Raw genomic sequence first — 26,857 nt, forward strand, 5'->3', positions numbered from 1 at the left:
ATCAGACAGGCGTGGGTTTAAATCCTAGCACTGCTATATGCCAATTTACATTAGTAGTATATTTAAACAAAATTTTCTTTATCAATTCCTCATTTGATAATGGAAAGCAAAATAGGATCTACCTGGTAGGGTAGTGATGAGGATTAAATGAGAAAATGCTTGTCAAACCATTAGCACAGTGCCTGGGACATCATAAACTATATTTACTAGTATTGTCAGGTATTTTAATACAATGTTAGGGCTGGAATTATGGCCTAGTTGTTATTTGGCAAATAACGTGGAAAGCTATGATATGTTATTTGGCATCAGTTTATTTCCATGTTCTCTATTTGAAATAAAATGTATTCTTTGAATAATTATGTAAGGATTTTGGATACTATTCTAGGAATTAGTTAAAAGTGAACAGAAAGGTAATAACCCTGTTTTTACTAAGTTTCCAAAATAAAAACAAAAACACAAAATGATCTAGTTATAAGAAGTCTATCTGGTTAATTTAAAAAATTGTATAATCTTCCTGTTTACCATGCCAATTTCTTTCAAAATCAACATCTATCAAAATGAGTTAATATATTTGACAAAATACAATTTACAACAATAATAATTACCTTTCATTGGGCATCACTTTGTGCTAAACAGTATACTATTTGCTTTACCTAAATCATCAATTTGGTTTAATTCTCCTAATTTTCCCCTCCTCCATTTTACAGATAAAGAGTGTGAGGTGAAGACAATAATACTTGGTTGGGGACACAGAACCCCTGCCCTTTCCATTTACACCTTGCTGAGCCAGGTCTTTGAACAGCACCTTTAAACCTGTCCTTTTTGCCACCTTCCCTACCCTCTCAAAGGAAATTATATGTGTCACGTAGGCAAAATTAACATTTGCCTCTTTCGCTTTTAATCCTGTTTTGAGAGACATGGTTTTGTGTGTATGTGCCCTGTAAGAGGGTTCTTGTCACAGCTTATATTTGCCTTGCTGTAAATTTAATTGGGAATAACTCATACTAAATTTTCTTTTGTTGCTATAAATAGAGTTCATCATGGGTGGGTGGAGAAAATAGAAAAACCACCACCAAATGAGAAGAAATTCAGTTTGTTGAGATTGGTACATAGGTTTATTTTTCCATAAAACCACACTGAATCAAAACCCAGATACTGCTGTAAAATAAACCGTGGAGTGTGGCGTGTAATTTTAAAAAATTTAATGTACAGTGCAGCTCAAAGGTATTTTACAACAAATAAACTACCTTGTTCTTGGCATTAAGGTATATTAACACTTTTAGGACCCTTCAGCTGTGTGACCTAAGCTTTAAAAAATGTCATAGGCTGGCTGGAGCATCAAACACAGATGTTCATTTGTATCTGCGATGATTTGCTGAATCTCCTATCTTAATCATTATTGCTCTATCCAGAAGCTTTGAGCCAAACATAAGACATTTTACAGACCCCTTGTGGGGCAGCCGCTTGTGGATTAGAAACCAAGTCTCAGGTTACACACCCCTAAGTGCCAACCACAATACATCACTCCTCTGCTCTTTAAGCAGAACTTATTCAGAGAAACGGAAAATATGGAAAAGCTATTTATGGACAAAAGAAGCATGTACAAAAAAGTGTTCCTGAAAAAATATATATTCCATTTTCCAAATCTGCCAAGTTTTTGGTATAATCAGAAAGTATACTAAGAAAGGAGAAATAACTTTATTGGAAGTGTGGTGGTGCCGATAACCAAAATATTTATGCAAAAAATAAAGCAACGAGTAAGCTAAGTCTTTGGTGAAAAAAATGCATACATTTTTTTCAAAGAGATGCTAAAATGAGTTGCTTTCTTTGAGGTTAAAGAGGACATTTGTCACATCTACAGATTCTACATGTAAAGAGAAAGTACAATAGTGTACAGGTAAACACTTTGGACAAACAATTATGGGTTTAGAAGACAGTAGCTACTTGCCAGTGAAATAAAGCAAATGTCAACAAGCTAGACACACTTGAAACATTTGAAAAAAATGTCCTTGCTACTCCTCTCCATATATAATATGCCATATGACACCAGAGTTAAATCTGCTATTGCAAAAAAAAGTACGTCAAGCTGTCGGTTTCCATGAGATTTGGACAGAGGCAAAACAACACAGCAGAGTCTAAGAAGGTACAGCTTTCACTTCTCTTTCCTTCTGAAGAGGAAATGACTTCCTATAGTTAGCTGACCAGGAGTTAGCACGCATCCTGCCTGGAGCTAGGACCTGGAGCAAATACCCGGAGCCCACCCAAATGAGACCAAAATGCAGCTTCAGGTAATTGTTAATGGTGATAATGAAACTAGAGAAAACAGCCAGCCACAAGTCATGCAAATACAACAGTCATGCCTTCTGCATTTGTCCGTCCTGCGGGTACGTCGTACAGCTCTTTCCATAACGATCTAGTCTTTTCTTTCACTCCCTCTCCCACATCATCAACAGGCACGCCAAATGCAAATCTCATTGGATTCTGATCCCATCCCGGCAAAACGCAGGACTACCACCATACTGAGTTTCACAATAATCGCCACAATGCCAATTATTCACAGCCCCTCTGTTCTGTTCACACAAAAGATTGCAATTTGAATCTTGCCTTGCACAGGTTCAGCTCAGTTGGAGCTGGTTACCAGGCAAACGGTCTGTTTTAAGATTTGCCGATTGCTGAGGAGAGTGAATTAGGGGGGTGGGGATGGACAAACCACCCTGTACATACCTCCTTTTGGCAGCTAAGAAAAACAATTTCGTGACAAAGAGACTTGTTTTTTTCAAAGCTCACCCAACAAATGAAACTGATAGAATGAAACCTGAGAAACTTTAGCAACCAAAGAAAGCAGCCTTCCAAGGATCAAGGTGAATAATTGATTCATCGGCTTTTCTTTCATCTTTTAAGCTATTTTGCTCGTTAAAAGGAAATTGTGGAATTTGTCAGGAGCCCAAACACTGACACACACTTCTGACAGCAAGTGCCTATTCCAAACTATGGGTACGTTTGCCAAGCTTATTCAACAACAACGATTAGCTGCAAAGCCAGGAACTTACCGAGCACAAAATTATTGGAACAAAGCAGGGAGGAGGCAGGAGGCACCAAAGGCAGCTTCTCCGTCTCCTTGGTGCCAGGTTCTCCTGTCTGCTGTCCGGTTCACACTTGCCTTTATAACTAAGACTCTGACAGAACTCACTAGCGGAACCTGATGAATTATAAAACAGCCCCTCCTAGATTCTCATATTTTACATCACAGGGGGTGACCATGCAGCATTCTCGCTCACTGGGTACATATATTTCCTTGTAACTCATCCTGATAAATATATCAGCCTTAGAAGCAGTGACAGTAATTGGTGTTTGGGATGTACCACTATTAACCAATAAGATGCTTTCCCACCATCAGTAGTGTACCCCCATCCTCTGCTCGTGTTCCCCTACACCTTGTTAAGGTGGATCCACCCAACTCAGTGAGGGGTAGGCAAAGACAACAAAATGTGGAAAAAGCCCCTGCACCAATGCACATACAGCAAGGCGTATTACTCAGGGTTAAAGCTCTTAATAGTAAGGATCAACTCCTATATTTGCATAGCCTGTCACAGTCTACCAAACACTTTCACTCTCACTGAGTCTCTCAGTGACTAAAGAAGGTATCAGGAGTGCTACAGTACAGATGAGCACCAGAGATCAGAGAGACTAAATGACTTTGTTTGGTATTCACTGAATTTAGGGAATGCAAGGAGTCCTAGAGATTAGGGAGTCCAACCCCCTTACTGAGCAGATAAGGAACCCCTGGCAAGAAAGATAAAGTGACTTGCCCAGGTCACACAAAGTGTGATTTGAACTTGAACCCAAACCCAGGTCTTCTGATGGCAAAGTACAGTGCCTTTCTATTCTACCATGCTGCCTCTGGAGCATGAAAGCCCAGCAAACGAGAAGACTGGAAATCATAAACAGTACTGTTGACCAAAAATCATTAATAGGCAGGCTTCATGGGGAGCAGTGCCTGAGCTTTTTGTTCCCTCCCTGACAAGGTCAGTTTAACCTTTTTAGGTTCATCGAATAACAGCACTGGAAAATATGTTTTGGATAATAATAGCTAATATCTATTGAACACATTTTAGGTGCCATGCAGTATTCTAAATGCTTAGCATGTATTGACTCAATCTTCAAAATGTCCCTGTAAGGTAAGTACTATCATGAGCAACATATTGCAGAGAAGAAGCTGAGATTCAGGGAGGTCAACTAATCCACGCAGGATCATATATCTGTTAAGTGGCAGAGCTCTAATGGACTCCACGCAATTTAGTTTCAAAGCCCAGACTCATATATATTATCTGGCCCCAAGTAGTGTTTTACACTAAACTGCTAGAGGCAGATGAACAATGAGAGCAGACTGATTTACTATGGCCTTTAGTAGAAAGGATAAAAAGATAAGTTTTGAAATTCAACAGAATTGTGCTTAACCCTGTCTTTGCCACTAATTTACTATAACGCATATTGTTTTATCTGTAAAATGGGTATATTAAAACCTACATCACAAGACTAAATGGAGAATATCAAGAAAATATAGTGCCTAGTTTATAGTATGTACCCCCACCAAATGGTTCTCATTCCCGCCGTATTTCCTTTGACAAAATGAATTTCTGCCACACCTTCTCCCTCAACTACCTTTTAAGATGTTAATTTTACTGTGCTAAGGAGTCTTCTAACCTGCCAGCCAGTGAAGGGGAAAAAGCCCTAAAGAGACCTAACATCTCTCTACCAGAGATGGGCTTTCTATAAGAGAATGAAGGGCCCAGGGCTCTGTGCTGGGCTGCTGGCCCAGCTCACTAGCTTCTCTCTGCTTTACTTCCACCGTTACTCAAATAAATTCATCAGCCCAAGAAAGCAAATTTGCAACATGTCTGCTGTCCACTGTGAGACCATCTTGGCTTTTCTCACCCTTTTCAAACAAGCTCCTACCACAAAACCCATAAAAACAATGAACTTTTATATGTAACTATACACTTACAGCCACTAAGTCATGGTGTGCCAAGCAGGAAGACAGGTATCTCTGTCTTGAACGTTCCACTGCTAACTCCTACCGTAAGTCAGTATAACCTAGTATTTGGCCACTGGTGAGGTCTCTATCTGATGAGCTCCTCCCGATCAGAAACTGCTATCTTCAAGGTATGCAGTCAGCATTCCTTGAGAGCCATCAGAAGTAACCCTCTGTGGGACAAGGTGATGCTGTAATGTTGCAGGATATGCAGGTTTAGACATGAGAGATTTTCTTAGCTCCATGTTTCCAGAGAATAACTCTGTGGCCAACTTAATTTGCTCACATACAGTCTGTTCTCTCTTTGTTTAGCTTTTCCTCTGAGCATCTTACTAGAGGGTCTGGAACACGCATGGATGAGATGCCGTCTTTCCTGACCATACTTAATAGTAGGTACTATAGGAGCAGAGGTAAGAAATATAATTGGAGGTAAGGGGTGGAGTAAGACATGTGCTTCTAAACTGGTAAGAAAAGTCAGATGTAAACAAAGAACAGGTGATAACTACAGCTACAAGATCAATGGTTACTTCCTATATGTCTGAAGTAGGTATCCACTTATTATCTGAAATGGCTTGGTCTCGAAGTCTTCTCAGTGCCTTCCACCTACATTTAGCCCCCACATCCCCTCAGGAGCCGTTTCTTCCCTGTCCATTTTCCCCTGCTACCTGGCTATACCACCATCATTCCATGAAAAATTAATATATATGAGTCATGATAACTCTTATATTGTAGCATTTCTCTGTTCCCCTGTCACGAATAATCATAATTTTATACATATTCTTTCATAATTACCACTTCAACCAACAATTACTCTCAGACATAATGAATTATGTAGAACCTTGAAGCTGTATCAATATTTTGCTTAAATTAGTGATGGTGCTAGTATTTATTGAGCACTTATTATGGGCTGACAATACACAAAACTTTATGCATATCTCTCATTTAAGCTTGACAACAACTTTTTGAAATGGTCTGTACTATTATCTTTACCGTATAAGTGAGGACTCTGGCTAGAAAGGTTGGGTAACTTACTAACAGATGGCACAGTCACAATAATAGCTGAGGTCTAAGACTACAGCACCTGTTCTCTTAAATCTCATATCCACTGCTTCTAAGCACTTGCGGCAACAGGTAACATAAAACATTAGGGTCTGTTTTCACTTCCTCACATCCCATTCTCTCCTTTAATGACTTCAATCAGGCTTCCCACTACAATTGTTCTTTTCAAGGTAAATGAAAACATTGTCACTCACAAAATCAATATCCAGTGCACAGTTTTCAGTTTATTCAACCTCTCCCAGCATTTGGCAGAATCAATTACAACTTCCCTGAATCGATCATTGTCTCTGTTTGGTTATCAAGACCCCCTTGGTTTTTCTCCTACTTCACGAATCTATCCTTCTAGGTCTCCTTTGCTGGGCCCTTCTCTGCTTTCTGATATTTTAAATTTGAGTGTCCCCAAGTTTGTCATTAGACTTCTTTTTTATACTCACTCCCAAGGCTAGCCATCCAGTATCAACACTAAAATGCCATCTGTAGATCAAAGGCTACCACATGTAGATCTCCAGTCTCAATCTGTGCTCTAAGCTCCAGACTCTTATATCCAGCTGCATACCACATCTAAGCATCTCTACTTGATTGTTTAATAATAGGCTTCTGATATTTAAAATGCTCAAAACTAAACTCTTGGTTTCCTCTCCTGAATCTGCTCTACTCCCAGTATGCACCATTTAAATAAATGGCACAATCATTGACCTAGTTGCTCTGGCCAAAAACCTGGGAGTCATTCTTGACTCTCCTTTTTGTCTTACACCCCATGCCTTATTCATCATCAAATCCTGTCAACTCTGTCTTCAAAATGTACCCTCAGTCTTTTTTCCATCTCCACCCTCATCTCCCTAATCTATACCACTATCATTTCTCACATGGATTTCTGCAACCACCTCTTCACTGGTTTCTTTGTTTCCATTCTTGCCTTGCCGCCACCCGTCCTCCACACAGCAGCCAGCCATGTTTTTAAAACAAAATTCAGACACCAACACTCCTTGCTCAGCTCCCTTCAGCAGCTCCCCTTTCACTTGGAATTTGCTCCTTTCACTGCAGCCAGAATTCCATCTGCTCAAGTGTCTCCTTGGAAGAGGAGATTTCTCTGACATCCTGTATAGAACAGCATCCTCTATTCCTCCATTTATCTCTCCCTCTTATTAGACTTCTAAAAAATTTATAGTACTTATCTCTGCTTAAACATTATATACTAAATATTGTATATTAAATGTATATATGAAATATTTTATATTTATTTGTTTATTTCTTTACTTTTGCTCCTCTACCCAACTAGAATGTAAGCTCCATGAGGCCAGGGTCGTTGTCTTTTTTGTCCTTGGTTGAATCTCCAGCACCAGAACAGGACTTGCCACATAATATGTACACATTAAATGAATGTTATATGTAATATGTATTTATTAAATGAATGTATTTGAAGTCTTATCTTCACTACTTCTTAGTCCTATATCCTTACACAAATTTCTTACTGTCCCTACATTATAAATTTCTCAATTATAACTTGTTTTTTAAAAACAAACAACCCTCCCTTATTTTTCTTTCTGATGCTTTATAGGTACTTTCTAATATATTCAGCCTATCCTGTGTATGACTTTGATACAACAATTCCAGAGATTGGTCAATGTTGTGGGTTGAAATGTGTCACCCCAAAATTCACATGTTGAAGTCCTTGCCCCCAGTACCTCAGAATGTGACCTTATTTGGAAATAGAATTGTTGCAGATGTTATTAGTTAAGATGAGGTCACACTGGAATACGGTGGGCCACTACTTCCATCTAGTTCAATATGGCTGATGTTCTCATAAAAACAGGAAATTTGAGCACAGAGGTGCACACAGGGAGAATGTTTTGTGGAGATGGGAGTTATGGTGCCACAAACCAAAAAACTACCACAAGGCAGAGAAGAGGCCTAGACCAAGTATTTCCCTAGTGCCTTCGCAGGAAGAATGGCCAAAATAACACCTTGATTTCAGACTTCTGGTCTCCAAAATGTTGAAACAATACATTTCTCTTGTTCTAAGCCACCCAGTTTACGGTACTTTGTTACAGCAGCCTTAGGAAATGAGTATAGTCAGTGAGATATTATCCTCATTTAGTACATGAGGAAATCGCAGCTGAGAAAAGTTGAGTAACCTGCCCCAGGTTTCACAGCTAGAAATTGGCAGGGCCGGGCTTTAAATCAAAATCTGTACCACTTCAAAGTCTATGCACAGTGGTGGTGGTTCTTAGACACTGGTCCCTGGCCCTTGTTGGTCCAGAGCAGACTGAGAAAAGGAGGTAGGATGTAGTGATTTTTCATTGAGCTAAAATGACCTTCTTTTATTATAGAATTATTGCCTTCCTGCTATTTATTTTTTCTTCCTATTGTTTTGGTATTGTTCTTTTTACTTCTGAAATGATGGTGAGAATAAACAGTAGTTGGATTTTTTTCGTAAATTTTTATTTTGTTTTTTAATGTCTTTCATTTTATTGACAAGATAAAAAGTTGGCAATTCTGTGGCCTATAGAAGTTTGTTCTGAAATGTTTCTGGTTTATGAAACATAAATGTCTGAAGACAAATGTTCCAATGCTGTCCCCTTTATGAAACAAGTCCTCAGCCTGGGCACCACTGTGAGGCCCCATCTCCACTAAAACAAACAAACAAACAAACAAACAAACAAACAAAAAATACCAGCTGGTCATGATGGCATACATCTGAAGTCCCAGCTACTCAGCAGGCTGAGGGAGGAGGATCACTTGACCCCAGGAGAGCCACACTGACACTACAGTGAGGTATGGTCACGTCACTGCACTTGTGTTGCCTGGGTGACAGAGCAAGGCCCTGTCTCAAAAGAAAAAATAAAAAAAAGGAAGCTCTTCACAAACAGTAACACACTTGGTAGAGAGAAGAAGCTTTGCTCTCAATCAACTGTAGAGGTCCCTGCTCATAAACAAAGTGTCCACGTTAATGGTCACAATCTCAATTAATTACCATGAAATTATTCTGATATAATCCCATGCAACGAATTTGTTTGAATTTAACAATATTCATTAATTCAGAAATTTCCTTAGTCTTGTCCCCTTCCTTTTTAGTATAGATTTCCTAGTTTTCAGTAAAATTCTTGAGTTGCTTTTGACTTGATCCATTTTCTTTTGGGTCCAGGATTTGTGGGCTTGTGCGAATGTCTGAGGACTAAATGAGATCACCTCTGTTAAGTATCTAGAACACCATAAAAAAGCTTTCAGTAAATGCTAGTTCCCTTCAAAGAAAGAAGTGAAGATTTATGCATCCAGAAGGGAAACGACTTTAGGACTAAAGGAGATTTACAGCAACTGGATGACTTTGCAAGATGGACCAGCCTGGAGAGTGTTAATAAACTTCACCCTCTTATTGAACATTCAGTGATCCATGACAGTTTATAGAAATTGTGGCAGTCTATTTTTATGAATTCGTGTTCATGAGTATGTGTGCATACATATAAACATAAGTATATATAGAAATTAATATATGTTGATATCATATACATCATTAATATAAATTTGAATGGAATGAGTGTGTGTACCTTCTTCAATTTCTGAGAAAACTCAGAAGGAGAAAGCCTTCCTACATATAAGAGTTTGCCTTCTTTGTTTATCCATTATCTGGTCCCCTATAATCTAATTTGGGGACCACCAATTTGTCCTATCCTGAGAAACCTTAGTTAAGACCACTTCAATCTATCCCTTTGCCAAAGTTATCTCAGACTTCAAATCAGTAAAGAAGAGATGCCTTCATTCTGTGAGTATATATGGAGGGCTTACGATGTCCCAGGCACTACATTATTACATTGAATGCCAGAAGAACGATTTAATCAAGGTCATATTCTCCCTCTCCTTAGGCTCTCAGTCCAGGGAGTAATAAATTTAATAGATAATAGCTAACTACACAGCTGCATAGCATATTTTTATAAGGACTTTCATTAAGGTGCTATAGAGGTTGAGAGGAATGGCATCTAATAACTCAGTCTGCGGAATGAGGTTATGAAGGCTTCTGGAAGGAGAAGATGAGTCTTAAGCTGGGTCTTAATAGATGAGTAGGAGATATTGAGATATCCAAACAACAAGTGTTGCAATCAGAATAAGAAGCATATGCAAAGAGATGGTGGGGGGTTAACCACGGAACTCTGGAGGAGTGAAATTTTATCCATTTAGCACTTAATAACATAAGTACATGTGATGGAAAAAAAGACTAACTTGAGAGTAGGAATACCAGAGACTAATCATCTTTTTTTATGAACTTCTTCAATGCAATGAAGGCTAAAGTGGAAAATGTCATGCTTTATAGTTAGACAGTCCTGATTCATTCAAGCTGACCTTTGCAAGTTGCTTAACTTCTCTGAATTAAACCTTGGTTCCTCATCTATCAAATGAGGATAATATTATCTAGTTCATATAGCTGTTGTGTTCTTATGAAATAAAAAAATGTAAACTATCTTGTTTCTCACACAATGTACTTACATTAAATGTCAAAACAAGACACCAGACTAAATGTCAGTTCATGTCCTGAAAACACTTGTGTCATTGTGAATAAGAACATTCATCACTCATACCAAATCTGGTTTCCCATTGGGATATATTTATCTGTTTGCTTCCTAAACCAGTGGTTTCAAAACTTTGCTTGCTGACACCATCATTTAAAATCACTTTGCATACTCACCCATTATCTTAATATTTACATAATTTATATTTACATAAATATATTTACGTAAATATTATATATTTACGTAAATATATAATATATATTATATACACATAAATATATAATACATATTATATATTTATATAATATATATTTATATTATATTATAATAAATATATTATAATATTTAATAAATATTTATGTAAATATAAATTATGTATTTTTATATACATAAAATATTATAAATTATTGTGTAACTGTATTACTGTGTCACAGTGTGGCACACTATAAAACATATAACAAAACAGAAATTTAAAGGCTGTGATGAAAAATTAATAAAAAGAGAAGGTCTTGGCTACCACTGGGGTGCGTATAATCACTTTGAAGAATACCAAGATCTCCTAGACAGAAAAGACCTAATCTCATTCATTTATGGAGCACCCAGAAGCACAGACCAAGTACTAAAGAAATATCTAGGAATTGAAGAAGCAACACTGGGACATTAGAAAAAACCCAAAAACTCTGTGGCCTACTAGTGCCACTATCTGTACAAACCAGTTTTTTAGTTTTAATTTTTAATATATATTTTAATTATAATACAAGTTTAATATAGTAGAAATGTTAAACAACCTAAATGTAATGGCTCTCCCCCCTCAAAGGTCAGTGGCAAATAGAGAGTCAATATTCATTATTTTTAAAAGAGCTAATTGTAATAATAACCACTTGCTGAACACTTATAAGGGGCAGGCACTACATTAATGCCTTTACAAGTACTTATTTGCTCTTTACAATAATCTGGACACCATATTATACCTCTGTGGAGGTTATCAAACATTTCGGTCCATGCTGTGGGTGGGGGTGGGGGGGTGTCTGCAAACCATGGCCTGCAGACAAATCTGTCCCACTGTCCATTTTTATATAGTCTATAAGCCAAGAATGTTTTTCACATTTTCGGTTTGTAGAAAGAAAAATCAGAAAAGAATACTGTTTTGTATGAAACTTTTATATAAAAGTTACATGAAATTCAAATTTCATGACCACAAATAGTTTTACTGAATCACAGCTACATCCATTTATGTATTTATGTATTGTCTATGGCTGCTTTTGCACTACAATGGCAAAGTTGACTATTTCAATAAAGATTGTATGCCCTATAAAATATAAAATGCTTAGTATCTGGCCCTTGACAAAACAAGTTTGCTGGCCCCTTGTGTATATGATTGGAGTCTACTGGACATGTGCACGTTGCAGCTTGCATGGCTCTAAGTCATGGTTCCAATAACAATCCTATCTGGAAATGTAGGTTCAGAGAGGTTGTCACTTCTCCATGCACTTAGGAAATGGCAGAATCAGAGGTTTTTAGGATAAATTTTTAAGGCTGAAATATGCACTTGATCTCACCTAGAGTTCAGGACACTTTTCTCTTCTGGCCTCTTCTGGCTATGTAACTTAACTAGCCACACGTAATATAACTTCCCCACTGCCTCCACTGTCTTCTCTGTACCCTCCTATCTAGCTTTTAAAATATTTATGGCTAAGGACAGGGTAGGGTGGGGAACAGGTCAATGGAACAAAAGTACAATTCACTCATTCACAATACTTTTCATTCTCCCTCTTCGAGTCTCTCAAATACACACTTGGCCCCTGCGTATGAGGCTCTGCTGTCTCTGGCTGAGCTGAAAGTGATGAAAAGGACATGTGATGGAATGCTGGAAACCTCATTACTGGCTCTTTGCCTACAGAAACTCAGCCAGCTTATCTTCTTTCCCAACGAACTTCAAACTTACACTGGCTCAGCTGGTTCTAGGTGCCTGTAACAAGCTGCTCTGCCCAGTGGAGATCAGAAGCCGATAGAAGATACTCTGCATATGCTTTGCTGTCCTGGAGAATATGTTCCCTTTTTTCTCATTCTCATTGTAGCAGATTCTCCAAGGGTCTCGGCCACTCCTGAGTTGTAATGTGGATACCGAAAAGTGCAAGTTACAATAATTTTTTCCTGGACAGTATCCAGAAGACCCAGACATGTGAACATAATTTCTGTGGCTGCCCAATTATAGTTAGAACTTCACTTCTAAGCAAGGACAACTACACTGGCAGGACATGGACTATGTAAAGTTGTGAGAAGAGCTTTCACATATGTTAATCTCATTGACTCCTCCCCGCAAACAGGAATTTGTTATTCCCATTTTATAGATAAAGATGCTGGGACTCAAGAGGAACTAAGCAGTGTATATTTTGCATGTATCCGGTAAGTGGTAGATCTGAGTTTCAAACCTGAAGCTTTCTGACACCTAAGTGCCTGTCATTTCAGTAAAGGAGCCTGTTATAAAGAAGTCAGTTTGTTGCCATAATAGTCATTAGAAAACAAGCAAACAAACACCCCTTCCCTGCAACAAATCATGGCATGATATGACTGGGATGCAGTACAGCATAATGGAGTTCAATGATGAGCAGGGCTTAAAATTATTGGCAAATCATTTAAACAGCCTGATTCTCTGTAAATTTATCGTAAAATGGAAGTAATAACATGCCTAACTTTTAGGATCATGGTGAGGGTTATATAAAAGAATGTAGGTATTCTGTTTATATGAAGTGCCTAGAATAGGCAAATCCATATAGATGGAAAATAGATTGATGGTGCCTAGGGCTGGAGGTAGGGGGTGGGAGGAAATGAGGAGTTGCTAATAGTTATGGGGTTTCTTTTGGAGATGATGAAAATGCTCTAAAATTGTGGTGATGGTTGCACAACTCTGTGAATATACTAAAACCCACTGAATTGTATATTTTAAACAAGTGAATAATATGGTATATGAATTTAAAAATAATGTAGGTAAAGGGTTTAGCACAATGCCTGGCACAAAATAAATGCTTTATAAATGTTAATTTTTGTCATTATTGCTTTGAGGCAGAGACTATCTGGTTCACCAAACTCATTTCCTCTTCTCCTAGAGCACAAAACTAGACTCTACCCTAAAAATTAGGTGTGGCCATGTGTCTGAGTCTGGGCCAAGGGAATGTGACTTCTGGCCAATGTAAGGGAACAGGCTTGGCCCATAAAAATATTCCCCTCACAAGCCTTCATGGTATTTCCCTTCTACTAGCTTGATGCAATGAATCTTTTGGCTTCAGAGCTACATGTTGAAGATGAAGGAGCCATAGTGTGGAAAAGCCAAAGTTCCTGAATCACTGACCAGGGGAGAGTTGCCCATTAGCCAAGAAGACCGGCTTTAGACTTTCTGAGAAAGTAAATAAGCTTCTAATTGTTTAAACCTTTTTTTGAGTTTTGATTGTAACAGCTACTGGTATTATAACTAACATATTATTGTTAGTTTTTACAGTACCAAATTGAGGAGAAGTGTCAGCCCTTGTCACATGCCTGAAATAAATTCACTGTAGATTGGCTGACCATGCTGGGTCTGGGGGCATGAGTGCACACAGGAAAAGTTGTCTGGTGAATTTGAGCATTATTTTAGTACTGTTGAATAGTCACTGGACAGTTTGAGTGTAGTATGCAGCTTCTAATTACCTTCCCCAACTTTGGGGAAGCAGAGTCCTTGTTTTGCCCTCCAGTCCCTTCAGGAAGGGCCAAATGAACAGCAGGCAACACGCAATCAAACTGTGCACAGCAGTAGGGTGTGGGAACGGCGAAGGCAGCTCTGTGCCTGCTGCTCCACCCTTCTCTCCTACCCTTCTTTGTGGAGGACACCGTACCCTGTCCACTTCCCTTTTGATAAAAGGGAAAGTAACACAAATTAAAGATGTGACCCAATCACATTGTTTTGTCCTTGCTTAGTGCTTTTTAAAGCAGTATCCTACACTCTAAATGTGGAAGGCAGAGACAGCTTTTAGCTCTCCGGGTGAATAATGCCAAAGTATTTGATTGCTATTGTCTCTCTTTCAGAGGGTTTGCTGTCAAAAGGGAAAGCTCTGAGTCATTCTTTAGAAAAGGTGAAGAGAGGATATGCAACCACAAGCCAAAGGTGACAGATCGGAAAGGGACCAATCACTGGGAGCATGGTTTCTCGGGTTTGTGAGCCCCTTCCCTCATGCAATTGTGTCAAATTGGGCCAAAAATGCCTTCTGTATCTTTCTCACAGAGGAGTGCTGTAAAACCCAAAGGGCATGTAAAGTGAAGTACAGTCAGATCTTATAAAAATAGTTATTGATTCCTGAGTGTTTACTGTGAAGCCCTCTTACATAGCTTGTTTAATCTTCTTGACAAGCTTAATACATAAGTATTATTGGTCCACTTGAGAGCTATTGAAACTGAGGCTCAGAGGTTAAGCAAAGCCGTGTCCCCAGGATCACATAGGTAGTAAACAACAGAGCTGGGACTCTAACTAGGAATTGAGGGATGCCAAAAGACTACATCTCTCACCACCATGCCCTTCAAGGACTTCAAACAAATGAAAAGCATTAGCAAGGTAAATGGCTCTTCTGCTGGAGAATCTAGAATGTCCAAAGCCAAAATGTCTACCCTTGCGTGGAAAGAACATCCTACAAGGCTGCCTGTGTTCAGCATATTAAGTGCCTAAGAGAATAATGAAACAGATAAGAAAAGGGAAGAACAAAGGCCATTGTCCCGGGCCCTGGAGACTAGCCTGCCTGAACATGATTCACAGTCATTCATGGACTCAGACCTCATAGATTTTGAATATCAGATCATTGCAGATAGAAATGTGAACTTCCAGATAGCAACCATATCTTCTTGCTGAAAATAGCTTCCCTCCCCCCAGCACAAAGTCATAAAGAAAGAAAAAAGAATCTTAATTTCCTTCTGCTTCCTGTTTGCCAGACTGTTCCTTTTTTCCTTCAACCTCACAGTCCCATTGTTTCTCTTATTTCTTCTTAGTATGCTCTATTTAAACCAGATGGAGCAGTAGCATTTTGAAGCGATTTTTGAACCCAAGGGACTCGCGTCATAAATAAATAAACAAATGAACACTTTAGCAATTGGCAAATCAGGCAGGAATGGGTTTAACAACGGAGCTGGAAATGTAGCTGAAAATCTACTCCATGATGAAAGATCGGAATGTGGCACAAGTTCTTTTCACCGAATAGGTAACCACACTGACTTCTTTCAGTAAACTGGGGGCTAAAGAGAGACGCAGTGGGAAGGCAGTGGCAAAGAACTTCAGAGACACATTCAGTGGCCCCGTCTACTTTGCATTACCAATATGCTGATACATTATCCCATGGTTGCTACAAAATATTTGTTCACCACCTATAAAAGTAAGGCATTTTCAAGAGCTGGTTTTCTTTAAATACATTCTCTTTCCTTTAAGTCTTACATAATTCAACTATCATTCCATGTGAGGCTTAATTTAAAGAAAACCATAAGTTGAGTTAATTCACTGTGAAGGGTTATGGAAGCTATATTTATTCCAGAGAGTCAGCAGCAGTGTAATGGAGCATCTATTATATGCCTGACCTAGTGCCAGGTTCTGGGAATACAAACATGAATAGCCCAGCCCCTGCCCTCAAGACGTTCACAGAACTGGGAGGATTCACAAACTAAGTGAAAGTGAAAGACCTGTTACTGCTATTAAGATAGAAGAAAATATATGAGGTGCTTAGCGATCACCTCTAATGAGGGAGAAATTATGTGTGGGGAAGGGAAGAGGATAGAGTTTGTGATTCAGTAAAAGAGTCCTAGCTGGGTGCAGTGGCTCATGCCTCTAATCCCAGCACTTTGGGAGGCCGAGGTGGGTGGATCACCTGAGGTCAGGAGTTCGAGACCTGTCTAAGATGTTGAAACCCTGTCTCTACTAAAAATACCAAAATTAGCTAGGCATGGTGGTGGGTGCCTGTAATCCCAGCTACTTGGGAGGCTGAGGCAGGAGAATCACTTAAACCTGGGAGGTGGAGGTTGCAGTGAGCCGAGATGGTGCAACTGCACTCCAGCCTGGGTGACAGAGTGAGACTCCATCTCAAAAAAAGAAAATCCCCTGTCTGTCTACCTAGAAGGCCTAAGAAGCTGTTAACCAAGGGAGAAGAGGTTGAGATGATGGTCTGGGCAGAGAGCACAGGAGGAATTGGGACAGGCTCCACTGTGATGTGAAACAACCTGAAGGTTATGGTCACTGTAGACATTTGAACCCAGCTGGAAAACAGACTGAGGAGAGAAATGAGAGGCAGGCTTGGGAGTCACGGGGTGGATCATTCTCTGTCATGTGGGTCAGGGGACTCCATCCCATAGGCCATGGGAGCCTCTGTAAGACTTTAAACAGCAGAGTGAACATGATCTGATTTGCACTTTAGAAAATCACCTTGGCAACCATGTGGAGGATGGACTGGAGGTGTTGAGGCTGGGAGCATAGAGAACAGTTAGGAGGCAATGGCAGCAGTCCAGGTAGGAGGGATAGGGCCTGATCTTAGATGGCAGCAGTGGGGATGTAAAGAAAAGAAGGGTGAACTAATATTAGGAAGGAGAAAATCTGGGCTGGAGGTAATGAAATCTGGATTCTAATCCTAGCTTTGGCACAATCTCTTAACGTGAACTTAGACAAGCTCTTCCTTTTCTGGACCCTGTTTCCCAACGTGCCAGGTGAGAGGGCAACATTTTGTGGCTATATGAGAATGCACTTTATATATGTACTTGGTTATTATTATTTACTCATTAGGTAAGCCAGCCAGTCAGTAAGTCAGTAAAGGCACTCATTCCTTGAGTCACAGTTTTGGGCATCTTGATATGAAAAAGCAAAATGGTAGTACAAAAAAATCCAACCAAGGGAATGAGGAGACTTGAAGTCCATAAGCATTTACTGATGATACATTAAGTACAAAATGTACATCATAATCTACTATAGATATAATGGAAACAGAAATGACCAAGATGTGTTCTCTACCTTCCGAGAGGGAAATGAGGCAGCCTATGATTAATTCAATTAAACAAATATTGAGTAAATGCCTATGTGCAGAGTATTGTGTCTGTCATAGTAAGGAAACAGAGAAATAGGACATGGTCCCTGACATGAAGGACTTCGTAGTCACAAATGGAAGAAAAGTGATACTGCTATTGGAGAGTTGCAAAGCACTATGGGAGCCCAAGACAAAAGAGAATATGTACCAAGTCAAAAATCCATTTTTAATTTTCACCATAGTAAACAGAAATATAATTTCCCTTTCTGTGGTTCAATGCTGCTAAAAGCACCTTCATGAAAGCAGATGAAAGAAGAGATCATTCATTTTACTCTAAACAAAGATTTTTCTGTGGGTGAGGTCCTATACTAGGTGTTCAATGTAAGAATAACAAGACATGCTCTTTGCCCTCAAACAAATGAGTCAGTGTTTATAACATTTTGGATTGTGGGGAGAAGAAAGTAGAAGTTTGGTTCTACTTTTTCTACCTAACAATTCAAAGTGCCTTGAACAGTGCTTAGCATAAAGTAGGTGCTCAATAAATGATCAACTGAAGTGAACAATATTAAATTTGCTACTTAAAGAAAGAAAATGAAGTTGACTCTAAAATAACAAATACTTGACATCTAATTATCCAAAGAATACATTTAGGAAAGATTACTTTTATGTAAGAAGTCATGAGTAATTAATCAAACCACAGGCCACTGGCTTGTTGTAATACTAATTCAAACAAGGTTTCTAAGCAGCAGGTCTCTACTTCCAAAGTCTTGGGAAGCAGATGGTACCTAATTGCTTTAAGGGGCATTTGGTTGACCACACTTAGTTCTTTAAGCCAGAGTAAGTTCAGTTTTTGGAACTCTCCTTAAGACAAATCAACCTCCAACCCCTTACATATAACAAGCTGATCTGTTTCTAAACATGTAATCTAGAAAGACCAAACTTGGGAATGGTGTTGCTTAGAAAGAAAAAATTATGTCTTCGGGGCATGGCAGGGGGATTCTACTAGCAGCCTGGCCAAGAAAAGTTGCTGACTTGGCATATAAGGTATGTAAAAAGCTTTAATAAAATTAAAGGTGCTAACAATGCAGGTGGGATTTAAAAAGAACATGCACCACATTGTGATATTTTTTCAAGAACAGAGAGGCCCAGAATATTGAGATACCAGCTGGTAAGAATTATGACATTTACTTTAAAATCTTTGGCCAGTAAGAAGTGATTCTAAAAGACTTGCAATAGGTTTGGCTCATGGTCTCTGAACCTTGTTATAGGCCAACTTGATAAAACACAGTGATTTCACATAGGAGCTTTTGATTACAGACTGGCTTGATTGTCATCAAGTCTCTGCCATTCACTAGCTGCTACAAACTTGGATAAGTCATTGAGTCTCACTTAAGCATCAATGCCATCTGTAAATGAAGACTATGATGAATAATGTCACAGGGTTGTGATGGGGAGTACATGAGATAATAGAGGTAAACACCTTAGTACAGTGCCTGGCATATAACAAGTATGGTGACTATTACTATTATAATTATGTTTGCTGAGAGGGAAATGTTCTTTCCAAAATTGGCTAAAAACCCTGTTTCAAACATTTCTGAGACTGAAATGAAATATATAGATGATAGGTTTGCAGAAATGGCAGTGGGTGTTTCATTTTCATATAATTATAATGTGCAGAAGAACATAGCAGCATCTTATGCCAATCATGAATCTTTTCTCATAGTAAAATTATTTTGTGAGTGAACCTGAACTGTATGTACAATGTCTTACTAAATATGTACTTCCATGTGACATTTGGTATCATGGGTTTCTTCTGAATTCTATTTGATGATAAAATATAGAGAAACCTAGCCTGGAAGGACCTCAATGTAGATATCATCTCTGTCACTTAAGGACTGTAAGCTCTGGCAAAACAAAAACTTTCTGATCCTCAGTATACACATCTGTAAAACAGGTATAATAATTGTACTATAGTTAAATGGTTTTGAAAGAATTTCATGAGATGATAATAATATCTTTACTGAGTTTTTGCCATGGGCCAAGCTCTGAAAGCCTATCCTAAATTATCTCTTCCTCATCCTATGTTATCTCTTCCACATCCTATGTTACCTTCCAGAGTGTGGTTGTAAAGTCAGGGTCTGCAGCCAAGAGTTCAGAACCAGCCAGGTGGGATCAGGTGATTAGAGAGGCAGAGGGCTGCTAAATGATAGCCAAAAATATCAGTAGCTTTTGCTGCATTCAAGAGAGAGCTGCATCTTTGACATGTGAGAAGTGGGCTGCAGGTAGAGGTCCAGCAGGGGCAGAAAAAAAATAGTTCTGAATATATGCAAACATCAGAAACTTTGGGACCTGTGATCATGCCCTAGGTTTCCAAAGCTTATTACAAATAACTGCTTCCAAATATCTGTCTAGAGAAGACATCTAAAGGGCCCCAATAAAGGCAGATAGGAGCATAAGGATAGATGTCCCCAATATATCACATGAGTTAAAAAGGATGTAAAGAAGAAAACAAAGCACATCAACCTGCTCTGCTCCAAGTTAAAGTTATTTAGCTCCTGGAACTGGTTTCATCTTTAAAATTGAGATAATAAAACTATGGCACAACTTACATTGGGCTACTCCACACTTGTAAGAAAGAATGGAGAAGCTTTCTATGTACTGATACATAAAGATCTCCAAGACACATCATTAAGTAAAAAATAATAATAATGGCTGGGCACAGTGGCTCACGCCTGTAATCGCAGCACTTTGGGAGGCCGAGGCAGGCGGATCACGAGGTCAGGAGATCGAGACCATCCTGGCTAGCACAGTGAAGCCCCGTCTCTACTAAAAATACAAAAGAAAAGAAAAAAAAAAAAAACTAGCCAGGCGTGGTGGTGGGTGCCTGTAGTCCCAGTTACTTGGGAGGCTGAGGCAGGAGAATGGAGTGAACCCAGGAGGTGGAGCCTGCAGTGAGCAGAGATCACGCCACTGCACTCCAGCTTGGGCGACAGAGCAAGACTCCGTCTAAAAAAAAACATAATAATAATTAAAAAAAAATAATAATAATAATACAGAATAGTGTTTATAGAATGCTCCTTTGGTATATAAGAATGGGGCTAAAAATTTATCTATCTATCTATCTATCTTTCCATTATGTATGTATGTATGCATGTATCTGTCTGTCTTTCTATGTATGTATGTATGTATCTATCTATCTTATCTATCCCCCCACCACACATGCACACACACACACACACACACACACAAATATAGTTTGCTGCATTTGCAAAGGAAACTACAGAAAGATACACAAAAACCTAAAAATAGTGATTAGCTTTGTGAGACGAATGAGGGCAGGAGAGGAACAAAACTTTTCAATAAATACCTTATAAAAATTAAATATTTAAATTAATTTAAATAATAAAATTAGGATAGCAATTGGTACATACCTTATAAGGTTGTTTTGAGGAGTAAATATAATGTATTGAAAGAGCTTACCATGGGGCTTGACACACAGTAAGCATTGACACACATCAGTGAAGATTATCCGCTTTTTGAGAAAGAGTGGGAAGGAGCCCTTCCTTGGCCTTAACTTTCTGCTCAAGGGCCAAAGAGAGGTGGAGACAACTTGTAGCAGGCTGGCTGCTGGGGCTTTCATTGAGACTTAAGGAGCAAAGAGGCTATGATGACCTTCTGGTATCTTCCTAGGTCATGCAGCTCTATTCCCAGAAATTTGAGAGAAAAAGCCCACTTAGAAATAAAGATGGAGCTTTTACTTAGGAACCTGAATACAGTGGATGAAAGACTACAAAATGTAGAGAATCAAAATCCAACACATACCAGATCGATCCATGACTCTGAGAATTAGAAATGATTTAAAAACAAGAATGTCTTAGAACAAAATGAGAAAAGATGAACAGTTGCCAATGAAATGTTATTTTCTTTCACTGTGTTCCTAAAAAATTTATTCAATGTCCTTAAATAATACATCTTGCGGGATTAATTGAAAATGCCACAATGGAATGAAAATTAAAAAAAACTGGCTCTGAATAAAATCCTTTATATAGTCACAAAATTAATAATCTACATTTTTTTTGCTCCATCTGCACTGAAAAGGAAAATTTAATAATCAGATACAAAGGTAGGAAATTACAATGAATCACAAGTGTTCAGATATTGTAACCCAAACAATTGCTCTAGTAGTGCCTGCTTTACTTAGGGTTATGCTAAGTGGCTGACAAAATAAAGACTAATTCTTTCAGTTTCTTTTGAATTAAAACACAGCATTTGTAACATAGAAAAGTACCATTTTGGGTACTTGTTTGGGAAATTGCACACAACAGGATGTCTTGGCTTTGTTAGATGCTTCTTTAAGTAGATTCTATAAAAGGAGCAAGCAGGCAGGAGTCCGGGAGATGGTGATGAGAAACCCCCTTTGGGTAGCTGCCATATTGTTAGTTATGGTGGTTGAAAATTCCAGCTCTGAAAGTAGAAAGATCTGAACACAAACTCTGTCACTCATTAGTTGAGTAACTTTGGCAAGTTACTCAACTTTGCTGAACTTCAATTTCCCATCAATAAAATTAGGATAAATATAATCCCTACCTTATAGGGATGTTATGAGGATCCAAAGAGATAATGTATTTAAGAACTTAAATATACCTTTCTTAGAACAGTGTCTGGAGTAGATATCAGTAAATATTAGCCCTGATCATAAACATCTATCTTTGTATTCATTCATCCATCCATTAAACCATCATTTAGGGGCCACTTCAGGTCAATCTTTGGGTTAAACAAAGGAAATCGAGGAAGAATAAGACATAGTCCTTGTACACAGAAAGCTCTCAGCCCATTAAGGGAAGATGAACAAAGAAGGCTGTATGGAATTAGGGACGCTATGAAAGAAGTCATCATCAGTTATACCGGGACGTACAAAGGAAGTGGTTGATGTGGAAGGAGTATCATAGAGAAGATGATACTTAATGAAAGGCTTGAAAAGGCTTAAAATGTGTGTATATACAAGGCATTCAGGACAAAACAACAGGAAGAGCACAGACACTGGGATAACCTGTCGTGGTAGGGAAGGGAAAGAAGTCTAGTATGACTGGGTCCCAGAGAACAAGTGAGCCAGCTTGATAGGTAAGCCTAGAGAGGCCTAGGGGCCACATCACATAATGCTGAGTATACAAGGAAGTTTCTGTAATTTGGTGTTCAACAAATCAACTTACTTAATTTGAAGTTGAGAGATAGTCAGCATTGCCCTGCTAGGGAAACATCCTGAGGCTATTCCACATTATTATAGTAGAAAGATAATTTTGTGCTTTCTTTGTCAGCTGTATAAGATACCTGCTGAAAGAGTATCTTGCCTGATCTTGCCAGGGACTTACCCCCTTTGCAAACTCAGTGTTGGCTTGGGATCAGGATATCTCAGCAAATTCCCCTTAACTTTCACTTTTTTTTCCCCCTAACATATCTTCTCTTAAACAGGTAGTTCACTTGTGTACAAAAGGATTAACAGTGTCAGTACTGGTTAAAAAATGTTTTTTAATGGGGTGTGGTGAAATGACCAGGATATAGACACCTACAGTTTCAAACATCTTCTGCTACTTAACAATGGTATGAACTTGGACAATTTTTACCTTTATAAATCACAATTTCCTTGTCTACAAAAAGGTAGAATGTGACTTATCTCATGGGGTGTTGACAGGAGCAAATGTAGTAATTAACGCTAAGTATCTACTATCAAGACTGACACAGTTCTACAAATGGTAGCTGTCATTATTGCCCATGAAGGTGAAGTAGGTGATTTACATGGCAGGCTTGGGAGAAAGAAATGAGTCTGTTGGGGAAGAAGAAAGCCAGGTTTGTTTGGAGGCAGAGGAAGCTAGGGCACCTTGCACTGCTAAATTGTGCCATGTTCTGACTGGGGCTGGGCCCAGAGAAAGCTCTAATTCCTGTGTGTTGATTGAAACTGAGGTTGAAGACACTGATCTGTCTCTTCCTGGTGCTCATGAAAATTCTTCCTACCTAGCCTGAGCTTCATGGACAAATAAAGGCTAACCAAAGCACTTTCTTTTAAAAGTTTCAAGTTACTTAAGGTCTCTAGATTTGGAGCAGAAAGAGATGCTAATAATGAAACTTGCTAAATACAGCAATTTTTCTGCAGTCCATACAAATTTTATTAGTTAAGGAGGTGATGGGAAGAAAGCAAATATACTCTGTTGGTAAGGAATTGCAGTTCTTCCGAAAAGCACTGTAAATGATAATATAATGATGCATCAATCCAGTCCCCAGGGGGGAAAATATATTATCCTCTATGGTACATCTGTGCTGTTCCAGCATTTCACAGACAAGATTGAACTCTCACATAGCCCCAGCAAAGCCACATGCTCTTGCCTTTTAACCCAGCATCTTTAACTGGTTAAAGCCTATTTCCTCTGTAGCTCACAAATATGTTTATAATAAAGGTCACCTACAATGGAATATAAAGGGAATCTCTCTGACCATATCACACAAATTCTATAATCTGGATCCTGTAAACCCACTGATGAAAAAAACAGTGACAAAGAAACAAAATGGGACTTTATTAACCTAGGTTCTTGAATTGTAATGTTTAATGCCAAGCATTAATGGAAGAGTACACATAAAAATTTCAACAAACGGCCGGGCCTGGTGGCTAATGCCTGTAATCCCAGCACTTTGGGAGGTCGAGGCAGGTGGATCACCTGAGGTCGGGAGTTAGAGACCAGCCTGACCAACATGGAGAAACCCTGTCTCTACTAAAAATACAACATTAGCCAGGTGTGGTGGTGCATGCCTGTAATCCCAGCTAATCGGGAGGCTGAGACAGGAAAATTGCTTGAACCTGGGAGGCGGAGGTTGCAGTGAGCCAAGATAGCACCACTGCACTCCAGCCTGGGCAACAAGAGTGAAACTCTGTCTCAAAAAAAAAAAAAAAAAAAATCAACAAAAACCAAAGTTTTCTTTACATTTGAAATAATTCTTCTCCATGCCAATTATCTTGAAAAGCTTTGGTTTTTAGATGAGAGCTCTGAAAGATCATATAAATAACCCATAACAAGCTAACCTAATACTCATCATGACTGTTATTTACAGTAGTGAAAAATCAGAAACAACCTAAAAGTTTAATAATGGTAAATAGGCTAAGTCAACAGTGTCACTTTCCTATTATGGAATCTTAGATCTCTTTTAAAATTTACTTTTACAAAAGAAAAAAAATGTATGGACATGAAGAAGTGCCCACAAAACATTGTTAAATGAAGAAGGAAGTATCAACTACCATGACTACCATGTACAATACAATTACAGTTTTATAGGATGCAGAAAATAAACGGCAAGGACCTACAACAAAATCAATAGTTATTTTTTATTGCCTTATTTATTTTTTATAATTTAAAAAAATCCCAATAAAATATCCTTTTAAGATATTTAACTTTCTAAGTAAAAGCTGGCAGGCTGTGGAAGTATAAAAAAGAGTGCATCTGAAAACATGAAAAACTTTGCATGAAAAATGTTTGTAACATATTTTAGATGACATTGTTAAATGCTTATGCTATAATGTAACTAAAATGAACCAGGGTAGTTAGTTGTACATATAATATAACCTCCCTTATGTATTTCATAAACAGAAATGATACTAAAATGAGACAAAAACAGAAACCAGTGGTTGCCTCTGGATAGTAGAAATTATTGCTTAGTTCTTCAATTGTTTTTTTAAACATGCTTCTGTATTTTGCAGTTTCAACAATAAACATGTAATACCATTATAATTGAAAAATAGTTTGTTTTTTTTCTTTTTTTTAAAAAAAATATATAATTTGACCAAGTGAGGTGGCTCATACCTGTAATCTTAGCATTTTGGGAGGCTGAGGCGGGTGGATCACCTGAGGTCAGGAGTTCGAGACCAGCCTGGCCAACGTGGTGAAACCCCGTCTCTACTAAAAAAAAAAAAAAAAAAATTAGCTGGGCGTGGTGGCACAGGCCTGTAATTCTAGCTACTTGGGAGGCTAAGGCAGGAGAATCACTTGAACCTGGAAGGCGGAGGTGGCAGTGAGCCGAGATCACGCCACTGCACTCCAGCCTGGGCGACAGAGCGAGATTCCACCTCAAAAATAAAATAAAGATATAATTCAGCAGGAAAAAAACTGAGTATAACCTTAAAGTCACTGAAATATTAAGTTATTCAGACTAAACTTCCGGATATTACACTTACTACCTAGATGACGGAATCATTTGTATCCCAAATCTCAGCATAATGCAATACACCCATGTAACAAACTTGCACAAATATACCTCCTGAATCTAAAATAAATGTTGAAATTATAAAAATAAATAAATGCGTTAATTAATTTAATTAAAAAATAAAGCATAGACATGAACAGGAATGTGATATACCTAACTTGTACTTGCCCTTTGTACTTTCTGAATGCAGGTGGGAATTAGCTGCAGCTCTGTTTCCTCTGCATATTTTCACTTATTAAAAGAGTTCTAAACTTCTTTTCTCCAGGCTAAATCTTCAATGTAAAAAAATTATTTTGGAATTAATACATGTGATTGCCTAAAAATCAACTTGTTTGTTATGATAAATATCAAGTAAACTTTTATTCTCTGGAATCCTCAGAGAAAAGAAGTATCTTTCTGAATATCTGAATTTTCCATATAGCTGAAGATTAAGACTTCAAATGGAGAGAGTTAAATTGATTACTTTTGCGATTACTTTACTTTTCAAAACATCATTATTAAATACTTGCCTCACCTCCAGAATAATATACTAGATATAATAGGTTTTTAAACTGATGACTCAAAACTATCATTATGAAGATCTGTTATTGTGATAATAAAACATCAAGTAGTTCTTAATAAATAAACTTCTAACCCTTTAAATTCAAATCTACTTTACTTTCCATGTTGCTAACATTTAAAAAGAACAACAAAATAAATCTAAGAATATAATCCTATATCAATTAAATAAAGTAGAAACGTTTACAGTTTCTACTTAATTCCATTATTTTATTTTTTAAAATATGCCATAAAAGATTTACAGATTCTCTAGCAATGAATTCTCTTTGTGAAAAAACCACATAGACTCAAAAGCATATGAAGGCTTATTTTGCATGGCTCTTGGAAAAGTAGATCTATGCCTGGAAGGCAAAAGACAATAGATTTGCAGTCATTGCGCACACCAACAAAAGTTTCAACTTCACAATTAAACATTTTAAAACTAGGCCGGGCGTGGTGGCTCA

The 26,857-nt window shown here is 38.2% G+C and overlaps 1 protein-coding gene across 22 annotated transcripts in view; it reads right to left on the reverse strand.

The window, feature by feature from the left end:
• DLG2 (discs large MAGUK scaffold protein 2) overlaps positions 1–26,857 on the reverse strand; it is a 2,166,992-nt gene that overhangs the window by 223,450 nt on the left and 1,916,685 nt on the right. Inside the window, exon 1 of one of the 22 annotated variants that reach the window (XM_034934136.3) lies at positions 3,051–3,269. The exons of the other annotated variants lie outside the window; for them this stretch is intronic. The gene's annotated coding sequence lies outside the window, so the exon portion shown is untranslated. Of the gene's footprint in view, positions 1–3,050; positions 3,270–26,857 lie in introns of those variants that run through there. 22 annotated transcript variants of the gene reach the window in all.

The sequence above is a fragment of the Pan paniscus genome, chromosome 9, assembly GCF_029289425.2.
Source record: "Pan paniscus chromosome 9, NHGRI_mPanPan1-v2.0_pri, whole genome shotgun sequence".
Classification (NCBI taxonomy): Eukaryota; Metazoa; Chordata; class Mammalia; order Primates; family Hominidae; genus Pan; species Pan paniscus.